Below are 18,201 nucleotides of genomic sequence, written 5' to 3'. Positions count from 1 at the left end.
AAGGTCCAAAAACACTCTACCCTGAGAGAGCACGGCGCGCCAAGGCCTTTGCGCCCAACTCGACCTCGTACTCGCGGACATAGTTGCTCGTTCGCGCCACTATCACCACGCAGTACTTGTAGCGTTGCACCCCCGTAAGCGGCTTGCTCTGCAGCAGAAGGGGCGAGCAAGATCCTCCTCTGGGCGCGAAAAATGCGTGACTTTCCGGCACTAAAGCTGAGCCCCGGCTCAGTGCCCTCCTCCGCACAGATGTCGAGCAGAGTCTGCAACTCATCATTGCTGCCCCCGGCAGGACTATATCATCTGTGCAGAAGAGTGCAGGCAGCCGTCGCACCTTCACCATGGCCAGCTCTAAGTAGCTAAGAGCGAAGTCTAGCCCTGGTTCTGATAGGTGTCTCTCCGTGCCATAGGTATACAGCATTAAAGGGAGTGGTGACAATAGGCAGCTCTGTATTAGTTCTCCGGTGACCCTAATTTGATAAGTGAGCATGCTGCCACGGTGAACAACCGCCTGTGCGTCTGTGTAGAGGCCCTACAGCAAAGCAGTTCCTCTGGTATACCGATCACCTGCAACAGCTGCCACGACCTAGCTTGCTCAATGCTGTCGTAAGCCTGAGAAAGATCAAATAAGGCAAACAGAACAGGGCGGTCTTCTCTAACCACAATTTCCATTGCCTGGGCGATAAATACTAGCTTATCCTCCAGGCAGAGGCCAGCCCTGAACTCTTTCTTTGCTCCCCCAGAACTGACTCCTCAACTCATCTTTGCAGCCTCGAGCTGATCACATTGCCAAATAGCCTATAGAAGTAACTGTGACAGGCTGGTAGCTGTCCAACACTGTCCTGTCAGTCCCCCGCTTCCAAACCTGCCGAATACGCATGCGTCTTCAGGCCTGTGGTACTGTTCCACATGCCAGAACTTCATTTAGCACCTCCAGTAAGAGCACCCGCAGCAGCTTCCCGATGCGCTTTAGCAGCATAGGGGGAATACTATCTGGGCCAGGCGCCCGCCAGGCGCCCTATAGCCCTATTCAGCTCAATTTGGGTGGTTCTCTCACAAAGATGTGGTGGAGAGGGAGGATATGCCCGGCAGGTTTCTCATTACCAGACTCATGAAGGCCGTCTACAGACAGCAGCTTAGCTGTCATGCACTTTTCAACTAAGCAAAGGCACTCTTCGGATTCAAATACGTCCCGGTGCTTGGGTCCTTAAGCTGGCAACTGTGGAGCCTGTATATCGCCTGCTGTGCCTTTATGTGCTGAAAGAACTTTCTGCCAGACTCGCATCCACCCGCCTTTAGGGTCTGCAGCAGCCTCCTATTTACACCGCTCATCTTCGGTTGCATCATTATTGCCATGTTCTCCTTCGCAACCTGATACAGCGCCCGCAGCTCACACACATGGGTATCCACCGCTTCAAGCTGTGGAGGGAGTCGGCGCTGCCTGGAGCACTGCTTGCAGAAGGCCAAAGTGGTGGGCCAAAGTGGACTTCCCTGTCCAAAAAGGTCTCACACTGGCGCTTCATTTTTCCCCTAGATACCTGGTCAGCTCGACACTCGTTGTAAAGCGTCTGCTATACGCAGCGCTGGAAGTGCTCAAAATGAACCCTTATAGGCATACTTAAGTGTCCTATTTCAATAATATACCTTATCAAGAACGCAATACATTTAATAAAGCAAACTTTTTTTAATATGTTACGCCTACTTTCTTAGCCGTGCGGCAATGACAATGATTTCTTGCCTTTGAAAAATGCTCGTTTGCAGTATGTTGTTGAAATGGCAACTCGTCTCAAATTTTTCAAAGCCCTTCACTAAGCCATTACTAATAGCCCAGTGCGAGGATATGATATTGAATCTTCATATCCTAAGGAGCAAGTTGCAACCCAGTTATGGCTAAAAATCTTGGGCTTGAACAACAAAAGCAACACGCTCTTCTAGCGTCGGTTCTTTCTATATATGTTTTTCAATTTTAAACTATATATGCGAATGCGTTTCCTCTTATGATAGCGAAAGAATTAAGCATGAAAGGTAATTAGCAGTGCATAGCGAAAACAACGAGAACGCAGCAACACACGCATTAACACTAGAAGAATCTCTAATGGCGGACCGCAGTCTGTCATGCGAATAGAAAGAAACCCGAGATAGTATTCCATGAGAGGATACGACAAGTTTAAAAATTGCACAGTGTTCGACCTAACGGCCGATAACGCTAAGTCAGGAACAAAAAGAGAGTGTACATAAATAAGCTGAAAGTTACGCAAGACACTCAGAAAAAAAAAACAAGGCACAGAGAAAAAAAACTATGTCGAAACAAGAAAAGCAAATCGGCCGCTGCCAGAAACACGTATGCCGAAAGCCACGCGAACAAACCGTTGCCCCATGCGCCCACGGAAGGGCATGTTTCAGCGGCTAAATCGAAAGAGCTGAAGGTTGCTCGAGAAAACGGAGGCTGGTAATCTTGCAGCGCAATGCGCTAGTGCCGAGGGATTGGTGCGAATGGCTGCGACAGCTCGCGATTTCTCGCCATCCGGTGGAATGGCGTAGGACGGCCAAGCAAGCGGTGATGTCTGAGCTATCCCTCCGCGCTCTACGTTCACGTTTGCTCTCTCGCTGCTATATGCACGGGCTCCGCTTTCTCCCCGAGGAGGCGTTGCGTGGAGAATGCGTATATTGGTGGGCCATAGCCTTTTGTCGAAACTGGCGCCTGGGGCAACGGAGAGCCGTAGAGGACCGAGACGGCGCTTCGCGGCTGTTTGCAAAGCCTTGCTGAGCTTTGCGCTCCAAGGGGTGCGCTTGACGTGTATTCGTCTGTCATTGGCGACAGATGATCTCCAGAGACACTCTGTGCGCATCGAGCAACAGACGTGCGATTTCTGTTTCGCATGGCGTTAATCTCGTTCTAGGGGAAGGTCTTCTTTTTCCAGTTGTTAGTTTGCTGGGTCTCGGTTTATTACTCCATCTCTTAATTTTTCATACTTAAATTGAGAGAAAAGCAAAAAAAATTAACGGAAACAAAGCAAGGTGCCCTTGCGGGTCGAGTGCACCGCTATATTATTCACTGTTCTACTAGAAGCATGCTTTTTTTTTTAAGGAAGGCAATTTATTCTATCTTTCCTAACCGGAATTCAGGCAAGATGGTATAAAGACAAGGTAACGTTTTCATACAGTCGGTTTGATGCTTTGGGAGTGGGTCGCAGCGTCTGATTTTCATTTGCAGTTGTTTTCTTGTTGCGTTTTTTCTGTGCGCCAGGCAAGCGCCAGATTGCGCGCTAATCTTAGAATGACTGTCACTATGGGAAACGTGTATGCTTTCGTGTATTTCTAGGTCACTATTTGTTCGCTCATTCAAATCCTATGCCGATAATAACGATAGTCTGTGCTTACACTCGAATGAATTGACCCAGACGCGATGTAATAGTGTAAGTATCGATAATTAGCGGAAAATGTATGAACGTTGCTCAAGCGGTCAAATTTTTCTGCTTGTTCAAACTTGCATATAAAGGTGACGAACAAATCAGTGTGTCATAAGACGACATTGCCTGAAACTGTTGTCTATTCTTCTGTGCTCTTACTTGGGTATTTTACTTGCCACACGAATCTTCAAAGTGAATAAATTCTAGTCTTAGTGTGTGTGTGTGTCGTTTTTTTCTTAGTTTTTTTTTTTACTGGGGAACCGTTTAACTCTATACAATGTCACAAGAGTTCTTTAATTTCTTCGCTTTCCCTAACAATTCTGAGCCTATTTCCCGTACGAGAGCTGCTTGCTGTGCCCAATATGCCATTGTGAAGCTATTATTACGGTACGCTAAGGTTTTTGGATATAGCGGAGAAGTGGACAGCGAGTGCGACAAAAAAAATTGACCCAATGGCCTTTGGTTAGCACTGGGTACGCTAAACGTTGCTTGAATTGCACACCGACGGTAAAAACAGGCCCTGCAGAAGCAGATTTCCAGTGAAGCCGTTGAACACCATTACTACCACTGCTGAGGGGGGTATGCAATGCTTTATTGCTTTATAGTAATGGTAGTAAGGGTAATTTAAAGTAATGGAACTTATGGTAATTTAGAGTAATGGAAGTGACGGTAATTTAGAGTATGGTAGTAATGGGAACATTGGTCATTTTGTCAGCAGGCCGCCGTTCGTTGTATTGCTGTTTTTTTTACCCTTTGCCACTCCTAATATTCACGCCGATCCTCAGGTGGCCTAACTATGCGTTGCGTAACCATACCGGTGCTAGGTTGGTTTTTTTATGCACGAAAGGCTAGGGACGTCACTCCCCGCGTCGCAAGTTGCCGTCGCCCCGGCAGCTTGCGCCACAGTAATCTTTGCCGGGAGACGTATGAGGGGAGCGCTACGTGCTTCTCATTGTTATTGTTAGCGCCTTACCAAGTATGTGGTTTGCATGCTTGTTTTCTGCTTGTTCATTATGGAAACGAATGATGTTCTGTATGTTGCATGCGTGATTGTCAAGAATGTATACACTTCTGGCTTCACTTTGCTCAGTGCTTGAAGCCTCTGCCTTACGGGGGTATGAGCCACTGCTCCTGCTCTGTGGTGCCGCCGGGATCGACCCACATTTCTGCTAACGGACACGAAAAATGCCGACCACCGAGACGCTAACAGCTTCGCAGTTAAACGTTTTCTGTCTACTTGCGTGTCCAGCATTGAATCTAAGTTTTACGACAGTTAGTGGTCGAACCACGGTGCATAAACTTGCTACACAACCTTCAATGTCTTCGTTATAAAGATGCGTAAGTGCAGAGTATTGTGCAGAGCAATGCAATTTTCTGTCAAACGTACAAAGCACCACCTCTTCGCTGCCCACTGCTTACGCAGGGTTGCTAAAACGCCGTGTCTCTGGTGATACTAAGGAGACAAAAACTTGTTTAAATACATCGCATGCTCATCTCAACATTCTTTGTGTAGTTTGGCTCAGCCATTGTAAACACTCGCGGCACCACTTGACTTATCGACGACGGAGTTAAGAGAAGCTATAGAGCACCAATCCCACAAAATCAGTCGACCATAAAAACGTGTTTCCGTCGTAATAACTCCATACAGCCGTGGATTACAGCCTGACAAGCAAAATAAACTGAAAAGATGAAGGTGAAAACAAATGCCCGTTGAAAGGGCAAAAAGCGGGGCTAATACTAGCTGCCTGGAAAATGCAGCGATGGAGATATTTACGGAGTAGTTGACGCCTCTGTCGAGACGAAAAAAACTTTACTTTCTTTTTGCATCATTTTCAACTTCCCTGCCAGGTTTGTTCGGATAGACATTCCAGAACGAGGTTTCTGGGTTGACAGCTTGAAAATCACGGGTAGCTCCGTTGGGCACAATTTTTTGGTGCATAACCTATTTGGGGGGTCTCTATTTCGCTTCCATGTCGCTGTGTTCATATATACAGTCCATAAACGTGGTGCCGCTGTAGTTCTTGTGGTAATCAGTTTCTGCCTTCCTTTATATGCCGATTATCAGTGGAAAGTAAAAGTGCTTTACATCAAGGTTTGAGAATGTAGTGTTCTCTTGCTCTCGTGATCCAAAGCATTTGTTACTTTGTTGTCATCCAATTACCACTCGCTGACTTCGGTCGTTTTACTGCCGAAGTCTTTCGATATACCCGTTGGCAGACTTACCTTTATATCTTTATCACTTGATGCAGAGTGTGCAGCTTGTAACTTCTATGCAGACGGGGGAGTTCCGTACACAGGGTCTCCCAGCTAACGTTAGCCAGAGTTTAAAGATATGCGAATGCCTCGTAGGTGGACAGAACCGAGGTAATGTTGTTTGCCGTCGATTGGAGACACTCATTCTTTTTTGATTCCGCCTGATTAGATAATTAGTTTTCAGTAATTATTCAACTGCAAAAATATTTTAAATAGATGAAAAGTCTAAATGAGAAACATGTAGAGCGACATGAAAAACTCCCGATACAGCTTTCTGTTGCTCAATACGTGTTACATAAAAGGGTTTTTCCAAGCGTTGAAGAAGGCCGCAAATGCGCGCAAAGTTGCGGCACGACTGGCCACTCGAGGTACTTTGTGTCTATTCGGGGGCTTCTTTCACGGTCGGAAAAACACTTTTATGTAGCACGTATTGAGCAACCGAAAGCTGTATCGGGAGCTTTTCATGTCACTCTGCAATTTGCTCTTTGACACTTATCATCTAATTATAATATTTCAGAAGTTGAATAATTATTTTAAAGTAACTATGTAATAGGCTGAATGCAAAAGATAACCTCCGCATCTGCAAGCGACGGCAAAGAACAGTACCTTGCTTATGTCCAGTTACATAACATTCGCATATTTTTAAACTCTGGCTAAAGTTAGCTGGGACACCCTGTATACCTAAAGCAATGCACTCTCAAGCTTGTGCCAACCAATCCAAATTACTACTGTCTAGAGAATTCGACGAAGTATACTTATTGGTTAATGGTAATTACTGAATTTTCTTCGCCAATTTTTTCTCAATTGCAGACTTGAGAGCTGCATAAGACGAGCTTGTTATACGTGTTTTTTTTTTCTTTTTTTTTTGGGGGGGGGGGCGGAATTTTTTCACAACTGTGGTCAAAGACACATGATTTTGTAAATATCAGTGAGCGAACGAAAGCTTCAAGAAAAAACGCTCCAGTCATAAGTTGCTCAGTTGTACAAAAATAGCGAATTCTTCCAGGAGGGCGTAAAGATGCAGAAAGCAGATTCACGTGAGTGCACAAAAGAGAACTATGCCACAGCTTTCTTTATAACGTTTTCGCTATTTTCTGGTTCAAAAGTGTCTTGGGAGCGAAGTATTGCCTTTGCAACCAACTATAAACATATTCTGAAGAGGTAATCAAATATAAAGAAATAAACACACAAACAGTAAAAATACTGCATCTCATTTGCACAACACCAGCTCTGCTCTTCTCACCGGACAGGATAAAGAAACAAAATGAAAGATGCTTTGCTGGGTTGACATCAGCGTATAAAAGGAACTGCATATTGGAAAGTACGTGCAACACTTGTTGCTCTGACCCGGCCTTATGCATCCTTAAAATGCATGTTCTTTTCACAAGCATCGCCTAACTTGCGACATCGTAAATTATGCAGATAGGCTCCCCAGTAGATTCATGACTGTATAAAAACAAAAAGTCAAGATGTGATGGAAAAAAAGTAACCCAAATAAATGCTCCCTCGAAGTGAATTTACAGCGAGGTCGTTTAGAGGAGCAAATTGAGGAAGTCAGCGTAATATATTTTCTCACAGACGCCCGCTTGCCAACTTAGCGACGCTTGGCTGCTTCCCTAACAGCACCTTTGTCTTCATATACGGTCGTTATTGGCGTTGTGGTAGCGCCGAAATTTCGACTCGAGCAGTTCGTTCTGTTTAGCGACAATAAAGCCGGCCTACTTTGCCGTGCGAAATGTGAATACGACGAGTCTGAAACCGAGAAAACAGGCAAATGACATCAACGGCTATAAGGCGCATGTAGTGCAAGCAACACGCATAAACACTCCCAACAAAAGTATAGGCTTGAAACATTGCCGCAGGAAAAAGGAACGTGAGCAATGTTTCTTGATAAGCACCGGCTTGCTTTTATTGCAAGGGCCATCACGTCTTCCATACGAGATGCCTTAATTCGTGCGCACTGGCTTTAGATGCGGCTTTATTTGGAGCACTTCTGCACGTGCAAAGCCAGTTTAGAGCAAGGAAATTGCACCACAGTCCGGAGCTAGTAGGTTATATCCATCTGTGGAACGTCAGGTAAATATTGGAGTGAACTTAAGCAATGCAATGCAAGCTATGCATGAGACAAAGGCAAAAGTTCGACTGGTATTCTCGATGAAATGGGAGCTAATAACGTGCCACGATAAGAAATAATGCCTCAGGTGTACTCGTAAAGGTGGTGACTGCTTGTATGCATAGTAGGAAGATCGTTGCGTGCTGAACACTAGCTGAAGCTCGGCGTTTGATTTCTGTATATCTTTCTCTGTCTTAGACTAAATCTAGTGCTGGGAAGTGGTGTTCGAAAACATAAAATGATTCACTAGAAACTACGCACTTGAACTGCGGGCTAGAACTACGCACTTGAACTGCGGGCGATATGTAGTAGCAAGAAAAGAAAAAAAAGAAATCATGAAAGCTATACACACGTAATTTTACTACGAAAGCACCGCTATCTCTATAATTAACCTCTATAGAAGGAAGTAGTTGTCCCGAACGTTCTTACTAAAGGAAATTGTCTTAAGATTGCCATAGCTCCTGAAGCTTATCCCTAATGGTGAGTCGCCATGCAAGGTGGCTATAATAAATTATTGCTTGTTAATACTATTCTTCTTTTAATAGAAAAAATGTACGAAGATATCCTTTAACGAGGCAGTTTGATTAGAAAATATGCAGACAACGTGGTTCACTAAAATTTTAGGGTATAATTTCCGTGACCGCTTAAAGTGAACCAAGTTTAAAGTTGAGACAGAGTGAATGCAAACCAGATGATACGCCGGAACGAAATTAAGGTGTTTTGTCATTTGTGGACCATGTACAGTTGAACAAGAAAGAAAAAAAATTTACAGGCCGTAATGCACGTTTTGGAAAGTATGTGAAGCGATGTTTTAGTGAAGTACCTAGTTCAATGGGTGAAGGTTCGTGGGCTTAGGAGCTAAGAACCCAGAGATGGGATCATGGACAGGGAAAAACGACAACATGGCTGTGGTTGGCACATCACCGTCACCCACGCACACATAATAACAGTATAAAAATAACATAGCACTGGCTACGCCGTCTCTGAGTAACGCGGCTCAGTTGCTATCGCGATCATCTCTTTCTACTTGCTAGAGTCTATAGTTCCGAGAGAGATAGTCATAGAAAGGGCACTTATCATAGCTCCGCAAGGCCTTTCGGCGGTGCTTCTGGTCACTCATGGTGGGATAGAGTCAGGAAGGAGAAGGAAGAAGCAGTGCCTTGGCACCAGCACCTTAGAAAGTGGCGCTGTGAAGCCGGTCCAGCGACGGCCCGCTGGTATTCCGACGGCCGCTTGTGACACCGAACTGCCCAATCTTGTCGGCCGAGGCTCGCCCCGACGACTGAACGAAGCCATCTAGCCGCACGACCTCTTCGGCAGGTCTCACCTGCGATCCAAGAGCAGGCGATCCAAGAGCCAAATCCCTCAGGGAGCCCCATCCACCTCCGGGCTGGTGGGCGCAGAGGTCTTGCCTTCCGGGGCAGGACTCTCTCGGAAAACCTCTCGCTCGCAAGAGCGCTTGTCCGGCGTCTCACAGGAGGCAATGGACACTACACCTGTCCTCAAGGCGCACCAAACGCCTAAGGAGTGCCGAGACTCGCTCGAGCGCTTCAGAAAGGGCAAAACCCCTATTACAGGGCCTCGAAAAGGCTCTGTAATCTAAGGCATCCCTTCCGTTTCCGTAAACACAGCACCAATTTTTCTTAAATATGGGTACACAAATCATTCAATGGAATGTCAGAGGTCTTCTTAGGAATATTGATGATGTGCAAGAACTGATCCATAAACACAATCCAAAAGTTCTGTGTTTACAGGAAACACACTTAAAATGAAAATACACAAACTTTCTTGGACAGTATGTTACTTTTCGCAAAGATCGCGATGATGCTGTCGCATCATCGGGCGGTGTTGCAATTGTAATTCAAAAAAGCATAGCGTATCAACGTTTACAGCTACGAACGGCCCTTGAGGCAGTGGTGGTTCGAGTTGTTCTGCTAAACAAACTTATCACTATTTGCTCGCTTTATGTACCCCCACATTACAAACTAAGCAAGCATGAATTTCAGTCCTTTATATATGAATTGCCAGAACCCTATGTTGTTCTTGGCGATTTGGCGAGCCTGGAACAGGGTTAATAGGATAAGAGGGCGACAAGCATATTCACTCCCTTTGGTAAACACACAAGGCGATACCCTACAAGATCAGGCGGACTCACTTGGGGAGCACTTTGAGAGCGTGTCAAGTGCCAACCATTACTCGCAATCCTTTCTGAAATATAAACAAATAGAAGAATGTAAACCACTCATAAGAAAATGTCGACAGAATGAACCATACAACTGTCCTTTTATTATTGCCGAGTTAAAAGCTGCCTTGAGTGCATGCAAGAACACTGCACCAGAATCTAACAGAATCATGTATTAAATGATCAAAAACTTACAAAAAGAGACCCAAGTTACACTAGTCACAATTTTCAACACCATTTGGGCTTCAGGATACCTTCCGACTGCATGGAAAGAAGCCATTGTGATCCCGGTTTTGAAGCAAGGCAAAGATCTTTCCTCAGTGGCAAGTTACCGCCCGATAGCCCTGACAAGTTGCCTTTGTAAGGTATTTGAAAAAATGATTAATCGGCGACTTATTCATTTCCTTGAACTGAGCAAAATCCTTGATCCCCGTCAGTGCGGCTTCCGAGAAGGACGCTCCACAACTGACCACCTTGTACGTGTAGAAGCAAATATCCGGGACGCATTTGTACACAAACAGTTTTTCTTATCTATATTCCTCGATATGGAGAAGGCGTACGATACAAGGTGGCGTTACGGAATCTTAAGAGACGTCAGAAATGGGCATCCATGGTAATATGCTAAACCTAATAGAAAGCTATCTGTCCAGTCGTACCTTCCGGGTAAAAGTCGGTAATGTACTTTCGCGTCTTTTTACGCAAGAAACGGGTGTACCCCAAGGAGGCGTGCTCAGCTGCACACTCTTCATCGTAAAGATGAATACGCTTCGGGCTTCATTACCACCGGCAATCTTTTATTCTGTCTACGTGGACAACATACAAATAGCTTTCAAATCCTGTAACCTCCCAGTGTGCGAGAGACAGGTACAGCATGGCCTGTCAAAGTCTCAATGTGGGCAGACAAGAATGGATTTAGGATCAATCCTAACAAAAGCTCTTGTGTTCTTTTTACAAGAAAGAGAGGACTGATCCCTGATCCTTGCTTAGAACTGGGTGGACAACAAATACCTGTAAACAAAGAACACAAATTTCGGTGTGTTATACTTGACTACAGACTCATTTTTGTCCCCCACATTAAACATCTTAAAGAAATATGTCTAAAAACAATGAACGTAATGAAACTTCTGTCCCAGACTACATGGGGTAGTGACAGGAAGTGTTTAATGAAACTCTATAAAAGCCTCATTCGATCACGATTAGGCTATGGTGCCGTGATTTATCACTCTGCCGCCCCGAGCGCGCTAAATATGCTAGACCCAGTCCACCATCTAGGAATCCGACTGGCCACTGGCGCTTTCAGAACAAGGCCCTTACAAAGTTTACATGCAGAATCAAATGAGTGGTCACTTCATCTGCAGAGAACATACATCAGCCAAACATATTTTCTGAAAGTCCACTCCAATCCTCAACATCCGTGTTTTAATACTGTCAATGATATGACATATGCTACACTCTTTCGTAATCGTCCCTCCGTAAAACAGCCTTTCTCGCTGCGTGTGAAGGAGCTTAGTCATGAAATGCATGTCCCACTCCTCGAGCTTCGCCTAATGCATCCAGCCTAGCTGCTACCTCCTTGGGAGTGGCAGCTGATACAATGCGATATATATTTCATGCAAGTTACAAAACACGCTCCAGAGATTGAAATCCAAATGCATTTCCGGGAACTCCAACACAAACACTCCTGTACGGAGTTCTTCACAGACGCATCGAAGTCACACAATGGGGTGTCCTATGCAGCCGTTGGTCCATCCTTCTCGGAATCCGACGTACTGCATCCGGAAACTAGTATCTTTACGGCTGAGGCCTACGCAGTATTGTCGACCATGAAGCATATAAGGAAATCAAAACACAAAAAATCAGTTATACATACGGACTCCCTAAGTGTTGTGAAGTTTTCGATATCGTTCTGCAAGCACAAAAATCCTGTTATAATTGAACTCTATTCCGTCTTATGTAAAGCATATGTATCTAACCAGCATGTGATTATATGCTGGGTGCCTGGCCATAGGGGCATCCAGGGTAACGTTATAGTGGACCAGATGGTCATATCAATTTCATTGCATGCAGTTAATCCTACTGCTTCGGTCCCTGTTACAGACCTGAAGCCTTTCTTAAGAAGGAAACTGCGAAACCACTGGCAACGTATATGGGACGCAGAAGTAAATAACAAACTGCACGTGATAAAGCCACAGTTACGCTCTTGGCCCTCCGTAACAAAATCACGGCGAACAGATGTCCTATTCTGTCGCCTCAGAATAGGGCATACATTTGGCACGCATAACTTTTTACTCACTGAAAATGATCCTCCAACCTGCGGTAGATGCGGGGAGAGGCTGACCGTTCTCCACGTCCTCCTGGAGTGTCGGGCAGCCGAATCTGAGAGAAGGAAACATTTTTCTCTAGCATACCTGCAGCACATCCCCCTACATCGCGTAATGCTACTCGGCCCAGAACCTTTATTTGACACCAACGCAGTCCTAAGTTTTCTGAAAGATGTTGTCTTGCATGTTGTTAGCCCCACATGTTCGTAGCGGGTCCTCTCTTCAGAGGATGCCGCTGTGATAGCTCTTTCGTATAGCACATGTCTCTAGGCCCTTGTGTTTCAAGGGCTCTGGCGAGGCAGCAGTGCTCCAAGTAATTGTACCATCTTATATATTTTCTATCTTGCATCATTCTTCTACGATGGATTTTAATGTTCATAGTATTCGTCATTAGTCATCGCCATAATTTTATAGCACGTAAATTTTACGCACTTTACAGCGACTATTTTTAGGCCAGTTTACAGCCAAGTCACATCTTCACAAAACTCATCATTCCACCGCGAAATCACTAACACTGTCTTGGCGCTCTTTGGCCATATCTGGCCCTTGCGCCACCAAACCACACACATTCATTCATTCATTCCCCTACTGTCCAAATCAAATGGCGGCCCTGGCGCTCACCTAACGAGCCGCGCCGCATCACACCATCACACGCAGTTTGTCTTCTTTAATGTCCGTAGTGCCGTGGTACACCGTAACCTCGGCCCCAGTGCTGCCTGCTTTTTACACTGGCCTCCACTTTCAGAACGTTGTGTCCCGAAGTCTGTGTTTGCACGTGGCACAAAGGTATAAAGTTCAGAGCGCAACGTCGCACAAATTCGTGTAGAACAACGCGAAAACGCTTTCATCATCGCGCACAGTTTGCTTGTATCTCTCTCGGCGTCCGCACGCTGACAAAATACTCCAAACTACGCTCCAACCGGCCCAGCAAGCAGGACTTCGAAACTACGCTTGATTCTAAGTTGCTAAAATTTTAGGTATGTAGCCCATATAACTTTTTATACCGTGCCTTGACAAAGAAAATGTATCACATATATCTTGAATTTCGAAGGCACAAGCAGTTGGCAAGACAGGCTACTGCCCTGAGTTTGCAAGCACAAATCTTACGACCACCAAACATTCAGACATGCTCGCTCGTGCCACTAAGTATCAAACTTGCATTGTCGGCTAATAGCACTATATCATCCGCGTACATCAGTGCGGGGACTTTCTGTTGCACCATTACGCGCGTATTATAAATCAAATCCTAATTAATTAATTTTTTCAGTTGTCTCTCTTTGGCCTTAACATAAAGCGTGAACAACAATGGAGGTAGAGCTAGGACATCGTAGCTTCGTATACGGACAACACCTTCGCGGACGACATAGTGCTACTAGTGGACAACGTAAGATATTTACAGTTCCGAATATGTGTGGCAACGCAGAGACAAATCTAGGCCTTACGTTTAACACTAAGAAATCAGGAATTGTGATATATAAAGAAGAGACGACCTGTGTTAACTCAACAACAAGTCATACCCATAGCCAAGCAATATAAGTACCTCGGCGCATACATAAACGAAGGAAAGACTTAGTCAAGCACGCACCAAGACAACCTGAATATAAAGGGCAAGCGGAATGCAGCAATAATGAAACATAGAAAATTTCGGGCCACAATAAATGTATGGGAGGTGGTGCGTGGAATCTTGAAAGGAGTAATGGTGCCAGTGCTAACATTCGCAAATCCTCTCTGTGCTTCCAATCGGAAGTCTTGCCCTGGCTGGAAGTTAACCAGATATCGTTAGGCTGGTTGGCTTCAAGAGCTCACGGCGAAACCACGAATGAGACAGTGCAGGGTTACAAGGGATGGGGCTCTTCTGAAGTCAGAGAAGTAGAGAACAAAATTAGTTTGGATAAGGACTCAGGAACATGAATCAAAATGAATGAGTGGCAAAAGTGCACGAGTATCTGTACCTCGAAAGCGTGAACACAGAATGAAGGAACCGGTCAAGAAAGTTGGCCACCAAGTATAGGGCAATTGAAAGTGTAAATAGACAACCAGGAGTCATCAGAAAGAAATTGAGAGAAATAGAGACAGTGAATTGGATGCAAATAATGGAAACAAAAAAGACCATGGAGATTTAGAAGAATGAGAACAAAGAAATTACAGGCGAAAATCTGTACGATAACACGATGTGAAATGCCTTGCTTTTTGAGGCTCGAGTTGGTTGCCTAAGAACGAAAACATACCGGAGCAAATATTCGCAACTAGATGAGGCATTCATACGCTGCAGCGAAAATCCAGAGACCCCCAAGAGCATCCTAATGGAGTGCGAGGGGATTCCCCCAGGCAGACCCAGGGGTAACGGATACGTTATAGAAGCGCTTGGATTTAAAGTGGGCGGAACCACCAGCTAGTAAGCAGTCGCGATAAGCAAGAGATGTTTACAGCATTGGTGTGAAAAGGGCAGTGAAGAGATTCATACTACTGGATTCGTTTGCAGGCATAGGTAGCAGTACGAGGTGTATCAGAAGTTTTGAGGAAGAGAAACAAATTAGAGATGCATACAAGAAAAATACTAGAGTGAAAAGCGTTTACAGCATACCTGAGCAGCTCAGGCAGGCTATGTGACTATTTGTCACCTCCCCCGTTTCAAATGGGAAGCAAATAAATCGTCATTATCATCATCATCCGCGGCAGCGGCGACCGTACGGGGGAAACAAAAAAAAAGAACCAGAAAGCTCGCACCGGCTGCTGCACGTTAATGAGGAGACAAAGGCTTCTTGCGGATAGAATGGATTGGAATTGCGCTACGTACGGGTACGCACGCTGCCTATGAAACCATGATGCAATCAAAGTGTCCGTCATACTCGCTAGTAGGCAGCAACTCCACTTAGCAAGAGCCGCGGTTTAATGTGCGCGTGTATGCATGCGTGTATGTGTGCGTGCGCGTGCGTGCGTGCGTGCACTCGTGTTTCGACTCTTTATGTACTTACACAAAGCTTCACTGTATAGAGAACTTGCTGGATCTGCTGCAATTTTTTTCTGTTAGCCTTATTTGCAAGATCACTCATCAACGCACGAGTTCTGAGAAAAAGCGCGGAAAAGCCGCATGTAGCATCTACCAATCAACATAACTGCATTCACATCAAAATTCTGTTAATTTTATGAAGGGTTGTAAGCGCGACAAACCTTCCATAGGCAATCTTGCGCTTGTTGCACCTTCAGACAGGCGCTTCTACTTTCTCTTTCTAATTTATATCTCTCCTTGGGAACAAATCGCGGCTTCTTGTGGCTGTATAGCCAATTTCGTGGCTCGATCACGATGATATTTCAGTCTCCCATAGCGGTTTAAAACTCTGGCTGGTACGGTACAGTGCGGGGGCACTGGTAGCACCAATGGTACCATGCGAGGTCACACGGCAGTACCGCACGGTGTAACCATGCTAGGGGGATAATGCTCGCATTCTTTCATCGTAACTACTATACTCGCGGACAACTTTCTGTGGCAATGAAGGGAAAGCTACTGACGCGTGGCTGCTGCACATGTGTTACGACGCCAAGTAGTCCGCCAGCGTTTGACAGTGCTTTTATCTGCTCAGATCAGACGCTGAATCGACGCAGCTTCACGTGCGACGGTCTCGCGTTTGCCCAGACGCGGAAGGGAAAAGACGCAAAATAAGTACATTTTAACGTTAAGGGTGTGTTTTATCTGATTTAACCGTTGCTAATATGGTGTTTATGTTTTCTCTTCCCCAGCCTAAACTAACGTGGATGAAAACACGGGACTCTTTTCGGAAGCGCTCCACTCGTGCGCGCTTTGCCGCCGTAGCTTTCCCTTCACTCCCACAGAAAGTCGTCGACGAGTCGTTCAGACGCCATGCCTCTGGTCGACTACGCAGACGCTCTTGTTTGAGGCACCCCACATCTGATCATAGTGTCAGTGACCAGAGGCAGTCGCAGCCGCTGAACGGAGTTCTGAACTTGTCTTTGATCAAATGGCGCTTGAAATACTGGCTGGCTCGCGCTTACGGGTGAGGCCCAAAGGGAGCGCGACCCAGAGGAATCTCCACCCGAGAATCATAGAAAAGACAACAAAACATACAAATCATTGACGACGATAGCTCACGGAATACCTTCTCCACTATTTTTCTCAAACAGTAATTTATCTGTAAAGCAAGAACGTTATACCAGGAACACATTAATTGCTTCTTCTGCGATAAAACGAAAACTGTTGTTGTTGCTGCTGCTGTTGCTTTAGTTTTCTTTGTCTTCCTCCCACACCTCGTTCCGCCTTATCGCTTCTAGCTCCTCCTTTCCTTCGGCCTAACGTACCGGGCTTCTAATGGTTTCTCGATACGTAAATCATGCTTCAATGAATAATAGAAGCATTGGAACGAATTACAACGCTTGATGGAAATACCGCCACTCGGTTAACGAATGGAACTTAATGAAGAAGTAATGGTGGGTAATTAACCAATCATGGCTGAATAAAAATGCTGTCGGGCAGGGAAAAAAAAGAGACGCTGTCCCTGCTATCGGTATACGTTGTAATCTCTTATTTTGATTGCATGTTTCTGTGAATCCGCTGCACAACTGCCGTTGCAAGGTACAGATGCTCATGACTTACACGTCGTTTCCTCCTTTCTGGCACCCCTGATTTAATTAGGAAAGCCAGAGTTAGCCGTCACGCTCGCGAACTCGTTTCGAGAAATTACAACGTCCTCCATCTTAGTCACAATTTATTTTTTTGGATTCTTTCCTGACAAGAGTCACTAATGGACTCCACTCCACTCCAGGCAGAAAGTTGTGCTCTTGGTTAGAATGCCAGGGCGCGGCTTCCTTGCAATATTATTCCGCGCGAAAAAGTGCGTGACAAGGCGTGTCTGAGCCAAGAATGAATAATGATAACTGTGGCCTGAATCGCTATATTAAATAATGTCAGTGGCGATTTAGCAGTACGTGCGAGAGAGGCCGCGTCGGTTCTAATGTTTAAACCCCTTTACCACATTGCAAATTATCGTTCAGATGCTCACTGAACACACGTCCTGCCTTTTCGAAGAGCGAAGTGCAACGGGCGGTGGTCCAGACTACACCACTGTCAGGTGCACTATATATATATATATATATATATATATATATATATATATATATATATATATATATATATATATATATATATATATATATTGGTTTCGCACTCTTCACAAACACTTTTTTTCCACTTTGACAATCCGAATATTTGCAACTTCGACTATATGCTCTCGCCCTGGCAGTCATGCTGAAAACCAGCCGATCGAAGTTCAGCCGCAGCTTATCGCCTTACAGCGGGCGCTGCAACGTTGCCAAGTAGTTCTTAAATCTTCGCGATGCCGCCACGCACAAGCCCCCCAAAAGATATCGAAAGAATTTTGCAGTGCACCATAAAGGCGTGTCATCGCACCGGAACGACAGAAATGCATAATTTTGTTGTTACCCTAAATTAGGAGACTACACGCAACGGAGTGCCGCATGAATGATAAACATGCACACAGGGAAAAAGGTAACCGAGACTAGCGTGGTTTGTCCAAAACACTCCACTCTGGATGACTTCTCTATTCCCTGAGAGTAGACCACTGCTTCCTTTTTACATCTTTTAAATATGTTGCTGGCTTTTCGAATTGCAAAGTGTGCTTTATTTAGGCAGACGCTTTAATGAATTCGTGATCTATGCTTAGACTTCTTTTGGTTTGGCCAGTTCAGCTTTCTGCCTCAGCATTAGTGTTGCTAGTACCTTAAGCAGCAGGAATATTCTCGCTAATGTTCTTTTGTCGGCAGTCACCGGTAGCCGGACCGATAACTAACTCGGAAGATCTAAAGTTGACCAAGACACATGTTACGCCGCGAGGCGACATGTCGTTTAGATAGCAGGCTTTAATCAAGCGGTGCAAGCCAAGGAGGCTG

The 18,201-nt window shown here is 45.2% G+C and overlaps 1 long non-coding RNA gene across 1 annotated transcript in view; it reads right to left on the bottom strand.

Moving 5' to 3' along the window:
- LOC142577879 (uncharacterized) overlaps positions 1–18,201 on the bottom strand; it is a 76,228-nt gene that overhangs the window by 31,264 nt on the left and 26,763 nt on the right. Inside the window, exons 2-3 of the long non-coding RNA XR_012827087.1 lie at positions 12,252–12,334; positions 9,932–9,984 (exon numbers count right to left, since the gene is read on the bottom strand). This is a non-coding gene — a long non-coding RNA (uncharacterized LOC142577879). The remainder of the gene's footprint in view (positions 1–9,931; positions 9,985–12,251; positions 12,335–18,201) is intronic.

Source organism: Dermacentor variabilis, chromosome 4 (genome assembly GCF_050947875.1).
Source record: "Dermacentor variabilis isolate Ectoservices chromosome 4, ASM5094787v1, whole genome shotgun sequence".
Classification (NCBI taxonomy): domain Eukaryota; kingdom Metazoa; phylum Arthropoda; class Arachnida; order Ixodida; family Ixodidae; genus Dermacentor; species Dermacentor variabilis.
Note: the sequence above shows the minus strand (reverse complement) of the source record. Positions and strands in the feature narration are given on the sequence as shown.